Genomic DNA, 16,072 nt, shown 5'->3' on the forward strand with positions numbered 1-16,072 from the left:
TGTCAGGGTCTTTTCCAGGGAGTCTTCCCTTCTCATGAGGTGGCCAAAGTATTGGAGCCTCAGCTTCAGGATCTGTCCTTCCAGTGAGCACTCAGGGCTGATTTCCTTAAGTATAGAATCATAGAATCATAGAATCATAGAATCATAGAATCATAGAGTTGGAAGAGACCACAAGGGCCATCGAGTCCAACCCCCTGCCAAGCAGGAAACACCATCAGAGCACTCCTGACATATGGTTGTCAAGCCTCTGCTTAAAGACCTCCAAAGAAGGAGACTCCACCACACTCCTTGGCAGCAAATTCCACTGTCGAACAGCTCTTACTGTCAGGAAGTTCTTCCTAATGTTTAGGTGGAATCTTCTTTCTTGTAGTTTGTATCCATTGCTCCGTGTCCGCTTCTCTGGAGCAGCAGAAAACAACCTTTCTCCCTCCTCTATGTGACATCCTTTTATATATTTGAACATGGCTATCATATCACCCCTTAACCTCCTCTTCTCCAGGCTAAACATGCCCAGCTCCCTTAGCCGTTACTCATAAGGCATCGTTTCCAGGCCTTTGACCATTTTGGTTGCCCTCCTCTGGACACGTTCCAGTTTGTCAATGTCCTTCTTGAACTGTGGTGCCCAGAACTGGACACAGTACTCCAGGTGAGGTCTGACCAGAGCAGAATACAGTGGCACTATTACTTCCCTTGATCTAGATGCTATACTCCTATTGATGCAGCCCAGAATTGCATTGGCTTTTTTAGCTGCTGCGTCACACTGTTGGCTCATGTCAAGTTTGTGGTCAACCAAGACTCCTAGATCCTTTTCACATGTAGTGCTCTCAAGCCAGGTGTCACCCATCTTGTATTTGTGCCTCTCATTTTTTTTGCCCAAGTGCAATACTTTACATTTCTCCCTGTTAAAATTCATCTTGTTTGTTTTGGCCCAGTTCTCTAATCTGTCAAGGTCGTTTTGAAGTGTGTTCCTGTCCTCTGGGGTGTTAGCCACCCCTCCCAGTTTGGTGTCATCTGCAAATTTGATCAGGATGCCCTTGAGTCCATCATCCAAGTCGTTGATAAAGATGTTGAATAAGACCGGGCCCAAGACAGAACCCTGTGGCACCCCACTAGTCACTCTTCTCCAGGATGAAGAGGAACCATTGATGAGCACCCTTTGGGTTCGGTCAGTCAGCCAGTTACAAATCCACTGAGTGGTAGCATAGTCAAGACCGCATTTTACCAGCTTCTTTACAAGAATATCATGGGGCACCTTGTCAAATGCCTTGCTGAAATCAAGGTAGGCTACATCCACTGCGTTCCCTTCATCTACCAGGCTTGTAATTCTGTCAAAAAACGAGATCAGGTTAGTCTGAAATGACTTATTTTTCAGAAATCCATGCTGACTATTGGTGATCACAGCATTCCTTTCCAGGTGCTCACAGACTGTTTGCTTAATGATCTGCTCCAGAATCTTCCCTGGTATTGATGTCAGACTGACTGGGCGGTAATTATTTGGGTCCTCTCTTTTCCCCTTTTTGAAAATAGGGACAACATTTGCCCTCCTCCAGTCTGCCGGGACTTCGCCTGTTCTCCAGGAATTCTCAAAGATGACTGCCAGTGGTTCTGAAATCACATCTGCCAGTTCTTTTAATACTCTTGGATGCAGTTCATCTGGCCCTGGAGACTTGAATACATCTAGACTAGCCAAGTATTCTTGTACTATCTCCTTAGTTATTCTGGGCTGTGTTTCCTCTGCTGAATCATTTGCTCCAAATTCTTCAGGTCGGGCATTGTTTTCTTTATCGGAGAAGACTGAGGCAAAGAAGGCATTGAGGAGTTCAGCCCTTTCTGTGTCCCCTGTTTGCATTTCACCATCTTCTCCTCTGAGTGACCCCACTGTTTCCTTGTTCTTCCTTTTGCTACGAACATACCCATAAAAGCCTTTTTTGTTGCTTTTAACCTCTCTAGTATGGATTGTATGGATTGGTTTGATCTTCTTGCAGTCCATGGGACTCCCAAGAGTCTCCTCCAGCACCATAATTCAAAAGCATCAATTCTTCGGCGATCAGCCTTCTTTATGGTCCAGCTCTCACTTCCCTACCATCAACCGGGCACTGGACATCAGAATTAAGACACCAGCTGTGCCCTCATCCTGCTAATCTGAAGACAACGCAGGAAGGAGAGGGAGGGAGACCAGGTGGTAAGGGAAAGTGACATTTAGGAGTGATTTAGTAGTAGGATTAACGCCAAGTATCAAAAGGCAGGCGTGAACTAGAGAGAACACTCCAAAGGTTTAAAAGAAGGGCAGGCAATAAGGCGATACGGTAACACTGTATTTGATGTCCATCTTACACGAAGTCTACTCAAGGGATATTTCTTTAATAGCAAAATGATGACCGTCTGCTGCGTGTTTAACATTGCGAAGAGTAGAAAGGAATATTGAAACGAAGGACGGAGTAAATCAGAAGGAACTGCAAAAAACAAGATAAAACAACACGACTGGAAACAGGCCCAGTGGAAACATAGAGAATAAATACCACATAAAAAAAAGGACACTTCGTCTCAAGTCGGTGCTCCAGCTATGGGCATGCCTTAGTCATCAAATGCCATAGCACTGTTGTTTCTTCAGGGTTTAGATGCGACTCTGCAGAATGACTCCCTTTCTTCTGGCACACAAGTCGAGAACAGATCGTCTTCTCACAATCAGATTAGGGTATTCATATCCTAGTCCTGAGATCACCAGCAAGGCACCCAGTGGGGGGCAGTGGAAGCTCTTGAGATCTTCCCCTGGTACCCACACATTCTCTTAACCAGGAGGTGGTGAGAGAGAGGTGAAAACGACATAGAACTGAAGGAGGAAGTTGGGAGAGAGACACTCTTTCCTACTTCCTTGTTATGTACTGAGTTGAATAGGATCCAAAATGCAGCAGTCTGATTGGTCCTAGAACAATAGGATTCAGAATGCAGCAGTCTGATTGGTCCTAGAACAATAGGATTCAGAATGCAGCAGTCTGATTGGTTCTAGAACAATAGGATTCAGAATGCAGCAGTCTGATTGGTCCTAGAACAATAGGATTCAGAATGCAGCAGTCTGATTGGTCCTAGAACAATAGGATTCAGAATGCAGCAGTCTGATTGGTCCACATAAGCCACCCAATCCAGCTCCAGGTGGAAGTGAATCCGCAACTTGATTGGCCTCTAGGAGAATCCCGGAATTACCTAGCCAATCACATGGGGCCCATTGTGTAAATAATGTATATAAAGCAGACATTCTGGGGGAACTTCCATTCCTCCTCACCACTACGAGCTGAATAAAGAGCATGAAATCCACACTTGACTCAGAGTATATTTCATTCCTCTTTCACCTCTATGTGCATTTTCAAGGCTCAGATTAATTATTTTATCCAAATCCCTTGGAAAAGTGATCTATCCAGAGTCCTGCTAGCCTCGTCTCTAATCTGCTTCATAATCCTGAGGTTTATGCATTGCATTCCTGTCTCTGCCTGTACATATCTGTTTGGAGCTAACAGACAGCATTGCTTGGGAATACAGTAATAGGAAATGATTCTGGTTGCCCTTTTCTGAACCCCCCCAACTTTTCAATATATTTTTTGAGGTGAGGGGACTCTCAAGAGGTCACACCCACACCATCCATTTAAAGCACACATACTACTCTGTCAGGGCTCCCCACCACCAAGAATCCTGGAAACTGTAGTTCACCGAGAGTGCTGCCCTCACAGAGCTACAATTCCAGTACCTTTAACAAACTACAGTTCCCAGGATTCTCTTAAAGGGGTATAAATGTGCTTTAAATATATGGTGTAGACATGGCCTCAAATAATCAGACTCTCCTCTCTCCCTCCAAATCGGACAACCAAGCAAAAAAAATTCTGATTTATTTATTTATTTGCTTACACATACAGTATACATGCAGCAGTTTGTGTCAACTTGTCCAATGTTTTGTTTTTTTAAAAAGAATTAACCTACAGGGGTCTGTTTTCTTCCATTCAGTAGGCAACTCTTATTTCTCATTTGGAAAATATGGGCAGTTGCTGTTCTAGGATTTTGGCACCAAGCAGTGACACACATCAGTGGAAATGCCGCACAAACAAACGGTGGATAATAAAACACAGGCATCCACCCTGAGAAGCTGGAGGAAATTGTATGGAGGTCAGGAGAGACCATTTCTTTGTGTTTCCAAGTTGGGAACAAAGTGCTCTTCCTCTGTAACGCAAGGCTTTTTGAAGACAGTCTGAACATGCTGCATTTTCGCAAATTGCTCTTACAATAATGAGAAGCTGAGTCAGACACCTTGTACCTTGGACTAGTTTCCAAAACTGTTGTGAAAATGCTTGCACAAGAGTTTTACACAATGCTCCTACAGTTGAATTCTGCAGCCGTTCTTGTGTGGCCACATAAGCAGGCAGATGAAACGTGATTTAATGTGCACTTTCTCACACATTTCTTGAATGCTTCACAGGCCCAAACAATGGCAGGAGACCATCCCAGTAGCTCCTGGAATTTCTGTGTTAAAGTAAGTTGCCATGCAATAATGTCGCTGGAATGGACTAAACAGCTGCCTGACTCCTACGGATCTTGCTGGACTACAATTCCCATCATCCCATGCTAGATGATGGGGCTGATGGTGAGGCATCTGATCATAGCCTGCATTTTTAATCAAGGCTTATATTTTGATCAGATTCCTGTATTCTAAAAATGACCTTAAAGAAATATATATTTGTAAATGTTTGTATCTCTCATGCCAGGCAGAAACCATACTCTGGCAGCTGTTTATCTTCTTGATCAAGGGCCCCCTGATTTATAGCAGTGTCTCAGGGTTGTAAAAGGAAATTAAAGCCTGGGAACAAAAGGTCACACTGACCATACAAATTATAGAATACAATCAAGGTTGCAAAAATAGTAATTAATTATGATGCCTCCCATTAAACTTGAGCCACATCTTCCTAAGGTTAAAAGGGCAAGAGCTAATACAAACAGCAGCTGGCCAAGGGAAGAGGTCTCTCTCTCTCTCTCTGAAACTGCTTTGAATCTTTAGAATTTAGCTTAGCTTTTACTAAGTTCCCTTTCTTCTAAAAAACTATATATGTATGAAATATATTGGCTTAAATGTAATTATGCAAAGGATTTAGAAAGTAAGAAATCATAGAATCATAGAAGAAGTTGGAATAGACCATGAGGGCCATTGAGTCCGGACCCCTGCCAGACAGAGAGACGCCATCAAGAGCACTCCTGACATATGGTTGTCAAGCCTCTGTTTAATGACCTCCAAAGAAGGAGATATTTCATTGATAATGTGTGGGAAGATGAACAAAAGATCTGTTTAGATAAAATTAGCCACCATCTGTTTTGGAGTGAATAGGGCAATAGGGCAAAAGGTTATTTGGTAATTAAGGTGCCTTGTAGAGGTTAATGGCTATTTATTTGCCAATTATAAATAGAAGGAAATATAGCTCTTTGTCTCCCATAAAAGGTAATAGGAAATGGGTGTATCTTTTATGATTGGTTCTAGCAAACAGCCAATAGGAATTTTAACCAGGCTGATTGGACAGAGGCAGCCAAAGGAGGAGCAAGGGGGCTGAGCTGAGGGAATATAAGTGCTGGCCATAAGGGCAGGAAGGCAGGCCAGAGCTTGGTAACCATATACCACTGTGCCTCTCATTTATTTGTCTGACAAATAAATTATTATTTTAATTTCTCTATTGCTGCGTTGAATATTTCATTCCAGCTAAGCGTTAACCACAAGCAGGGTGCTACATTTTATGGTGCCTCTGTGACTCGGATAAGTGGTCTGCTGGAACGCAGCCCCTTCGCCTTACTGGGCAGGGTACAAGAGGGAGGACCACTAACTGCTTACCCAGCGCGCACTGGAACATTTTTTCCAGGGGAACGCAGAAGTCTCGTCTGTCTGATACCCTGCTCACCGACGGCGACGGACCGGGGGGAACCAGAGAAATAAAGAGGGATCCGCTAAGGGTAAGTGCACAAAGGGGTTTTGGCCCTCCAATTAATTGGGAGGAAGAGAAGTCTTGATCAAACTTCTGCGTCTCAGTAAGGGGAAACTGAGTACGCTACATGGCTGGGTACATCAGATGGTGATCTGGTGTAGGGAAAAGGGAAAGGTTGGGAGGTAGAGTGTGGTGAAGTATCCAGCGCATTGTATGTGTGAGAAAGTACAACCTGAGTGTGGAGTGGGTAGTACTTCGGTTCCCAGTAAGGCGACTTCACTGGGCAAGGAACCCCACGAAGCGAGTGTGTAAGTGACTGAGTGGATACTTCACAGGGCCATACAATGGGAGTTGGAGGTTCAAAGGGGGAAAATACACCTCTTGAATGTATGTTAAATAATTTTAAGAAAGCCTTCTCAGGGGCATATGGAGTCAAAATGACGCCAGAGCGCTTGAGAACGTTATGTGAATTAGAGTGGCCGAAACAAAATGCTGAATGGCCATCTCAGGGAACCTTTGATATAAATTTAGTAAGCAAACTTTGGACTAACATCGCCAAAGAAACGGGAGGATGCCCAGAACAATTTTCATATATAGATTCTTGGCTGAGCACATTAAATAAAAATCCTCCATGGATAAGGGAATGCAAAGTCCAACGATGCAAATTATTGGCTGTAAAAGCCGAAGCTAGGAAAGGAATCTTGCCAAATAAACTCAAACCCATTTTTGAGGGACCAGAGGAAGAGGTGCTTCCACCTCCACCCTATGCTCCACATCGAAGGGAGCCTAATCCAAATACTCCACCAGTTGTAACCCCAAGGCAAGAAAGTGGAACGAATAATGGGGGTGGAGTCACAGAACTTGATTCCTTGATAGATTATGATAAATATCTTCAGGAGGCCTTGGAGTCCTATAATAAAGCCCAAGCAGAAGTGGTTATTCCACCTGTGAGTCCCAGTAGAACTCCATCTACAGTCTCCTTTAGTGGACCAACTAATTGCCCACCCCAAACCCCTGTACATCCAAATCCTAGAGAACTATTACAGAAGTTACAGGAAGACCTTGATCGGTCAGCAAGCAATACAGCAAGGCGTATAAAGCTGCTAAAAGAACGCCTTGGGACAGATACCATCCCCTATGATTTGAGGCCCCTAGAGCAAAGCGAAGAGAAAGGTCACGTAGTAGCCCCTCTTAGAAGAGTATTTGATGCACTTGAGGAGCCTGTGCTGGTTAACGGGCAACCCGGACCACGGCCACCTCGAACTTCGACCCTCCAGTACATTCCATTCACAACTACGGATCTGATGAATTGGAAAACACACACCCCATCTTTCGCAGAAAAACCTCAGGCTATGATGGACTTGGTGACTTCAATAGTAAATACTCATAGTCCTACTTGGACAGATTGCCGCCAACTCCTGAATACTCTGTTCACCACTGAGGAAAGAAGAGACATAATTGAAAAGGCACAGATATATTTGCGTGAGCAGGCTAGAGTGGGAAATATTTTTAATATTGACCGTCATCTCCAGGATAACTTTCCTTTGGAAGATCCTAATTGGGATCCAAACAATGCAATTCACCTGGCCAGGCTTACCACCTACCGCCAGACGCTTGTGCAAGGTATCCGCAGGGCATGCCAGAAGCCCACTAATATGTCTAAAGTCTCAGAAGTAGAACAGAAACCAAATGAGAGTCCGGGAGACTTTTTAGAGAGGCTGCAGGAAGCCTATCGTATATGGACTCCTTTTGACCCTGAAGCCCCTGAAAACAGCAGAATGATTACTGCTACATTTGTGGCCCAGTGTGCTTCTGATATTCGTAAGAAAATTCAGAAATCAGAAGGATGGGAAGGGATGCTGATGAGCCAAATCATGGCCATTGCACGTCGAGTTTATCGGAATAGGGATGAGGCTGAGAAACAAGAGAAGAAGAAGTGGCAGAAGGAAAAGATGGTGATGCTAGCCACAGCAGTGAAGCAAGACTACCGCCCTTTAAATGGAGGGAGAGGGCGGGGAAGGAATCCACCACTGGGAAGGAATCAATGTGCGAATTGCAAGAAGGAGGGTCATTGGAAGCGGGAGTGTCCTGAACCCCTGAGGTTGGAAGAAGTACGCCCAGGCCCAGGCCCAGGCTCCGGCCCAAGAAACCAGGGACGGGGACGGGGAATGATCCGAAATGGAAGATATCAGAGACCTGGACAAGGACAGAGTAGAGACAATTTCATTGGACTGGCAGAGGAGGATTTTACCCAAGACTAGGAACGACCGGACTCCATAAAGTTAGGCTTCCAGGAGCCCACGGTCACGATTCAATTAGGGAGCCATTTAATAGACTTTATGATTGATACTGGGGCTGAATACTCAGTACTCCCAGAACTATTGCAGAAAAAGGCATCCAAAAGTGTAGTCATTAAAAGTGCCACTGGTCAGTCAGCTAAGAGGTCTTTCCTCCAACCTTTGGAATGCCAGATTGGGGGACATCGTTTAACCCATCAGTTTTTGTATATACCTGAGTGTCCAATACCTCTCTTAGGTAGAGATATGCTGTCCAAATTGCAGGCCCAAATCACCTTCACTCCTCAAGGTCCAGAAATGAAACTGCCATCAAAGGCAGCAGGAATAATTACCCTCTCAGTACCTAAGGAACAATCATGGCGCCTAATGTCAGCCCTGCAAGTCCAACCCACATTGGATACAGAATTAAACAAGCTCCTCCAAACCCTACAGGTGCCACCAGGAGTATGGGCCGAAAATAGCCCACCAGGAATGGCTAAGAATATAGCTCCAATTGTAGTAACCCTAAAACCTATGGCTACCCCTGTATCTGTAAAGCAATATCCTTTACCCCGGCGAGCAGCAGAGGGCATCCAGAAACATTTGGACCGCCTATTAAAATATGGTCTGCTTAAGCCCTGCCAATCAGAATGGAACACACCCCTTTTGCCTGTTCGGAAACCTGGGACAGATGAATACAGGCCAGTACAGGACTTGAGGCTCGTAAACCAGGCTATCGAGACCTTGCACCCAAATGTACCAAACCCATATACCCTGCTGAGTTTGATCCCACCAGAAGCAACATTTTTTACTGTATTGGACTTGAAAGATGCATTCTTCTGTTGCCGGCTGGCACCACAGAGCCAACCTATATTTGCCTTCCAGTGGGAAGACCCTTTGACAGGAACAAAAGGCCAGCTAACCTGGACAAGATTGCCCCAGGGATTCAAAAATTCCCCAACTTTATTTGGTACTGCCTTGGCGAAAGATTTAACAAGTTACCCCTCAATACCTGGAGAAAAGGTGGTTCTGCAATATGTAGATGACCTTATACTAGCGGCAAAGGATTTTGATACCTGTAAAGAAGGGACAGAGGAACTGCTCCACTTGCTCTGGGAAGCTGGCTACCGAGTTTCCCAGAAAAAGGCACAGTTATGTTTAGAAAAGGTCAAATATTTGGGCTTTGACATCTCACACCAACAACGAGCATTGAGACCAGAGAGGAAAGAAGCTATTTGCCTTATTAAGGAACCTACCACAAGGAAACAACTCAGAGGATTCCTGGGAACAGCAGGGTTTTGTAGACTATGGATACCTGATTTCAGCAGTCTGGCCAAGCCCTTACATGAAAGCACTCGAGGTGCAGAAAAGGACCCATTCGTATGGGGACCTGAGCAGCAACAAGCCTTTTTAGCTATCAAACAACGACTTATGGAGGCCCCAGCCCTTGGACTGCCTAATTCGGAAAAACCCTTTCAGCTGTATGTACATGAACAGAATGGGATTGCAGCGGCAGTCCTGACCCAGAGATTAGGAAGTTGGAACCGTCCAGTAGCTTATTTGTCAAAACAATTGGACTCAGTAGCAAAAGGATGGCCTCCATGCCTAAGGGCAGTAGCGGCCACTGCAAGCCTTGTCAAAGAAGCTGATAAATTTACCTTTGGCCAGACGATGTATGTGAATGTACCTCATGCTGTTCTGACACTTATGGAATATAAGGGTAGTTATTGGCTAACAAACCCAAGGATGGCTAGATACCAAGGCCTATTGTGTGAAAATCCCAGGATTCATCTACGAGTAGTGAATATGCTCAATCCAGCAACTTTGCTGCCCCTACCAGAGGTAGATGATGAAGAATCACATGATTGTCTCCAAATAATGGATGAAGTTTATTCCAGTAGACCCGATCTGAAAGATGAACCATTGAAAAATCCAGATGTTGTATATTATACTGATGGTAGCAGTTACCTGCATGAGGGTGCCAGACGAGCAGGATATGCTGTGGTCACCAATGAGGAAGTTGTGGAAGCTGAAGCTTTGCCTGCTGGCACCTCAGCACAAAAGGCTGAACTTATAGGTTTAACTAGAGCTCTGCAATTGGCAGCCGGATGTAAGGCAAACATCTATACTGATTCTAAATATGCCTTCTTAACCCTGCATGCACATGGAGCTCTATGGAAAGAAAGAGGTCTAATAGGAGCCCACGGGAAGGCCTTGAAATATGGACCTGAAGTAGAAATCCTGTTGGAAGCAGTATGGGCTCCAGAACAGATTGCTGTAATGCACTGCAAAGGTCATGGACGTGGAAGGGATCCAATAACCAGAGGAAATCATGCTGCTGACAAAGCAGCCCGAGAGGCAGCCCAAAAGCCTGTGGGAGGATTTATAGCAGCCCTCATACCAGAGGTAGTTCCAGAAGAAGTTAAACCTCACTATACCCCAGAAGAGAGGAAGTGGGCTGAACAGGAAGGGGCGATTGTGAAGGACGGTTGGATGATCCTGCCAGACAATAGGATTTATGTACCTCATCACCTAGCAGGTACAATTGTAAGAAATTATCATGAATCTACTCACCTTGGCGGTACTGCAACCAGAGAGAGTCTCAGTCGGAAGTTGTATATTATTAACCTATCACAATTAGCAACTTGCATTTCCCAGAAATGTGTTCTTTGTGCTAAAAACAATCCCAGGCAGGGACCGGTACAACCTCCTGGAATCCAACATGTGGGATACGTCCCCATGGAAAGCCTAATTGTGGACTTCACAGAGCTGGTCCCTTCTAAGGGATTCAAGTATCTCCTTGTGTTTGTAGATACTCTTACCGGATGGGTTGAAGCTTTTCCCACCAGAACTGAAAAGGCACGAGAGGTAACTAAGAGACTCCTCACTGAATTGATCCCAAGGTTTGGATTACCTAGATGCATTGGAAGTGATAATGGGCCAGCGTTCATTGATCAAGTAGTACAAGAAGTATGTCGAGTCCTACAAGTGAAGTGGAGACTGCATGCAGCATATAGGCCTCAGAGTTCAGGGAAAACTGAAAGAATGAATCGGACTCTGAAAACCCAATTGGCAAAATTAACCCAGGAAACAGGATTGGGATGGGTAGATGTGTTACCCATAACACTGTTTCGTGTTCGGTGCGCACCCACAAAAAGACTTAAGTTGTCACCTTTTGAGCTCCTGTATGGGAGGCCGCCCTCCTTTGTTCAGGATATTCCAGCTGACCTCAAACAAATAGGAGACTATGTGACACAGGGACAAGTGCAATCTCTCTCCCGTGTTTTTGTTTCTCTTAACAGGTGGGCCCTCGAGCGCACGCCGTGCAGCATTGCCGAGCCGATTCATCAGTTCCAGGCTGGCGATAGCGTATGGGTGAAAGAGTGGAAACGCGATCCACTTGCACCTAAGTGGCGTGGACCTTACACCATCTTGCTCTCTACTCCAACAGCGGTGAAGGTAGCTGAGGTGACCCCCTGGATTCATCACTCCCGTTTGAAGAAGTCCGAAGGCAGTTGGACGTGCAAAGGTGACCCCTCTAATCCTTTAAAACTGACTCTCTCCAAAAACCCCTGTATCTAGCCCTACGGGGAACGGGCTAGGTCACGGGCAACATTAGACGACCGGCCTGCTGCAGCCACAACCTGGAAGCTGGCTGACCTGCGCACGCCTGAAGCTTGAGGAGCGTCTGAACCAGCGATTGTAAACGGGAAGATTCTCTTATACAATTGATTGACTGCCCCCCCTGTGGAACAATTATCAGAGATATTACTCATTGGGGATCCTTGGGACATATGTTTTGGTCTTGGTGGTTCCCCATTTCTGTCACTGGGGGAATTATATTGGGACTAATATTTTTTTGTTATCACAATAAGGTAATCTTTTGTGGAAGGAATGCATATACTAGACATCAACATGATTTTATTATTAATCCTGATCCCTTGGGAAGGGGAAGGGTCCTTGAATTTGAGCAAATTTGCTAAATATGGATTCCGCCATGACCACAATATGTGGGTAGGCTTAGCTGAGATGGTAGCCAATGTTACAAATAGGACCAATTGCCTTGTTTGCTCTCTTGGGCCAGATGATTCAGAGGGAGGTATGCCCTTATTACCAATACCATTAAATGCCATTGGTATGGTAAGCGAAATGCCACACCAAACAGAAGTACAGAATTTCCCCGGATGGAACTCAACTAAACCAATACGAGTTATACCTGTACAAGGGGAATTCTGTGTACATAAATCATCAGAGGCAGCTGATTCTACCATGATAGGCTCTTTTCATTGCCACTATACTTGGGATTATATTAAGAATAGTCAAACCTGGGCAAACGGTACTACCTATCGAACTCGGAATACCTTGCCCTGTGCACCTCCTTTTATTCATGCATGGAAAATGGTGTGGAACATAACTATGACAGAAAAAGGCAATCTAACATACTGCACTGTGAGCTCTATGCCCCTTTTGATATTTCGCCTTATGCACTCCACGTACCAAAAACCTCAGACCCGATGGTTGTGGTGGATATGTGGAGAATGGGCATACAAGAAACTCCCTTCCAAATGGAGTGGGACTTGTTTCCTGGGATGGGTATTACCACCAATGTGGATTATGCCCACTAGTTCAGCCAAGCGTACACGAAGAAACGCTGATATTTCTCATATAGCAGGAGGAAGTACCCAAAGTTGGAGCGATACTGATGATTGGCCACCAGAGCGCATTATAGCCTATTATGAACCTGCCTCCTGGAATCCTGATGAGCTCATACAAGGGGCTCGAGATCCTATTTATAATCTAAACAGAATAATTCGATTACAAGCAGTAGTGGAACTTGTAACCAATGCAACGGCCCAGAGTTTGAGACTTATTGCACAACAGTTGGATGAAAGTAGAGCCGCCATTTTGCAGCTGAAAATGGGAATGGATTATGTACTTGCCAGGCAGGGAGGCCTATGTGGAGTCTTGAACTTGACAGGGAATGCCTGTTGCTTTAACATTTCTGATAATGGTGAGGCAATCCGTGTGTTGGCCACAAAGATGGAGAATATAGCACATGTCCCAGTACAAACATGGGAAGGATGGGATATGGGATGGCTCACCAACTGGTTACCAAATGTCGCAGGACTCAAAGGGATACTATTGTCTTGCTTGTTTTTCTTGACGGTAGTAGTAATGGTTTTGTGTATGGTGCCATGTATCATTTCATGTTTTAGAAGTACAATTAGCAAGATGATTTCAAATGAAACTTTACCTCATATCATGGCCCTATACAGAGCTTTACCTCAGGAATATGATGAAGATCAAGCTATCAAGGACACTTGGGAAGGTCCTTGAGCTTGAAAGGGGGGAATGAGGCATCTGATCATAGCCTGCATTTTTAATCAAGGCTTATATTTTGATCAGATTCCTGTATTCTAAAAATGACCTTAAAGAAATATATATTTGTAAATGTTTGTATCTCTCATGCCAGGCAGAAACCATACTCTGGCAGCTGTTTATCTTCTTGATCAAGGGCCCCCTGATTTATAGCAGTGTCTCAGGGTTGTAAAAGGAAATTAAAGCCTGGGAACAAAAGGTCACACTGACCATACAAATTATAGAATACAATCAAGGTTGCAAAAATAGTAATTAATTATGATGCCTCCCATTAAACTTGAGCCACATCTTCCTAAGGTTAAAAGGGCAAGAGCTAATACAAACAGCAGCTGGCCAAGGGAAGAGGTCTCTCTCTCTCTCTCTGAAACTGCTTTGAATCTTTAGAATTTAGCTTAGCTTTTACTAAGTTCCCTTTCTTCTAAAAAACTATATATGTATGAAATATATTGGCTTAAATGTAATTATGCAAAGGATTTAGAAAGTAAGAAATCATAGAATCATAGAAGAAGTTGGAATAGACCATGAGGGCCATTGAGTCCGGACCCCTGCCAGACAGAGAGACGCCATCAAGAGCACTCCTGACATATGGTTGTCAAGCCTCTGTTTAATGACCTCCAAAGAAGGAGATATTTCATTGATAATGTGTGGGAAGATGAACAAAAGATCTGTTTAGATAAAATTAGCCACCATCTGTTTTGGAGTGAATAGGGCAATAGGGCAAAAGGTTATTTGGTAATTAAGGTGCCTTGTAGAGGTTAATGGCTATTTATTTGCCAATTATAAATAGAAGGAAATATAGCTCTTTGTCTCCCATAAAAGGTAATAGGAAATGGGTGTATCTTTTATGATTGGTTCTAGCAAACAGCCAATAGGAATTTTAACCAGGCTGATTGGACAGAGGCAGCCAAAGGAGGAGCAAGGGGGCTGAGCTGAGGGAATATAAGTGCTGGCCATAAGGGCAGGAAGGCAGGCCAGAGCTTGGTAACCATATACCACTGTGCCTCTCATTTATTTGTCTGACAAATAAATTATTATTTTAATTTCTCTATTGCTGCGTTGAATATTTCATTCCAGCTAAGCGTTAACCACAAGCAGGGTGCTACAATGGGAGTTGGAATCCAACACTTGGGAGATCGCAGGTTCCCCACTGCTGCTTTTAACCTACCCATTGAAGTAAAGCACCCACTCGCCATCAGCTCCTCCACAAATCTGTTAGCCAAACTCCAGCGGGGGCCATATGATCTGCATAAAGTTTATTCCAGAGTGTTAAGTTGTGGGTGAACATATTAGATGACACAGCGATTCTTCAAACAGCTCTTGCTTATTCACAGGCCAGAACAGAACTGAACTGAAGGGTTCAGACAGCCTGCTTATATAGAGCTCCAGTACAACATAACTGTAACAATTTTCGAAAACTATCCAATCACTGAACGTCACTTTCGATCCCTTATTTGCATAACTATCTACAGTATCCCCCTGCTGGCCCAGGGTGAGAACTTCAGTACATAACACAGAGGAAGTGCAACAAAACAACTCTTGCAAGTGAGCCAAGGCACATGGTGTAGGCAGTCGGTGTGTGTGTGAGAGCTGCAGACTGAGGGGGGATACATTCACATTTCTCTGTCCAGGCATTGGGACTTTCCTCAGGCAATACACCTCACCCGTTGTATTTTGCACCGGCCCTTGAGTGTTTTTTGCCTGGCTGGACCGTGTCCTTCTTGCTTGCATGGATGGAGCATAGAGAGGTGTTATGTACTGAAGTTCTCACCCTGGGCCAGCAGGGGGATACTGTAGATAGTTTTCACTCAGGCCCACATATGCAAATAAGGAATTGAAAGTGACGTTCAGTGATTGGATAGTTACAGAAAGTTGTTACTGTTGCATTGTAGTGGAGCTCTATATAAGCAGGTTGGCTGAACCCTTCACTTCAGTTCTGTTCTGGCCTGTGAATAAACAAGAGCTGTTTGAAGAATTGCTGTGTCGTCTGATATGTTCACCCACAACTTAACAAAAGGGTTGTGTGAATGTGGAGAATCTACCTGCTGGTGCAAAAGCGAAATTCACATTTATTGAAATTCACCCATTTTTAGCCCTTGAACAGAAAAAAAATGGTTTTCCACCCGTGATGTAGGGAAGAGAATAAGGCCCAAAGAGAAAACCCTCCAGGTTGCAGTTTCTGGTCATGCCGAGGGAGGTGAGCGTGCTTGAGGACTACCACCTTGCATTTTATATTTGACACCTCACTATCAAACGCCTTCTCACTAACCCCGCCTCCTCCACCGGCGTCATTCATATCCGTAACGCTGATTCTGCATCTCCCATTCTAACACGGCATCCCTTAGCCCCGCCTCCAAATCCCAGCGATGGCTCAACTTGCCACGCCTTTTTACCGCTCGCTTACCTCCTCTAAGCCCCGCCCCTTTCTTTTCCCCTCTCGCCAATGAACGACGTCCACGGTTTAACAGACTC

The sequence above is a fragment of the Podarcis raffonei genome, chromosome 11, assembly GCF_027172205.1.
Source record: "Podarcis raffonei isolate rPodRaf1 chromosome 11, rPodRaf1.pri, whole genome shotgun sequence".
Classification (NCBI taxonomy): domain Eukaryota; kingdom Metazoa; phylum Chordata; class Lepidosauria; order Squamata; family Lacertidae; genus Podarcis; species Podarcis raffonei.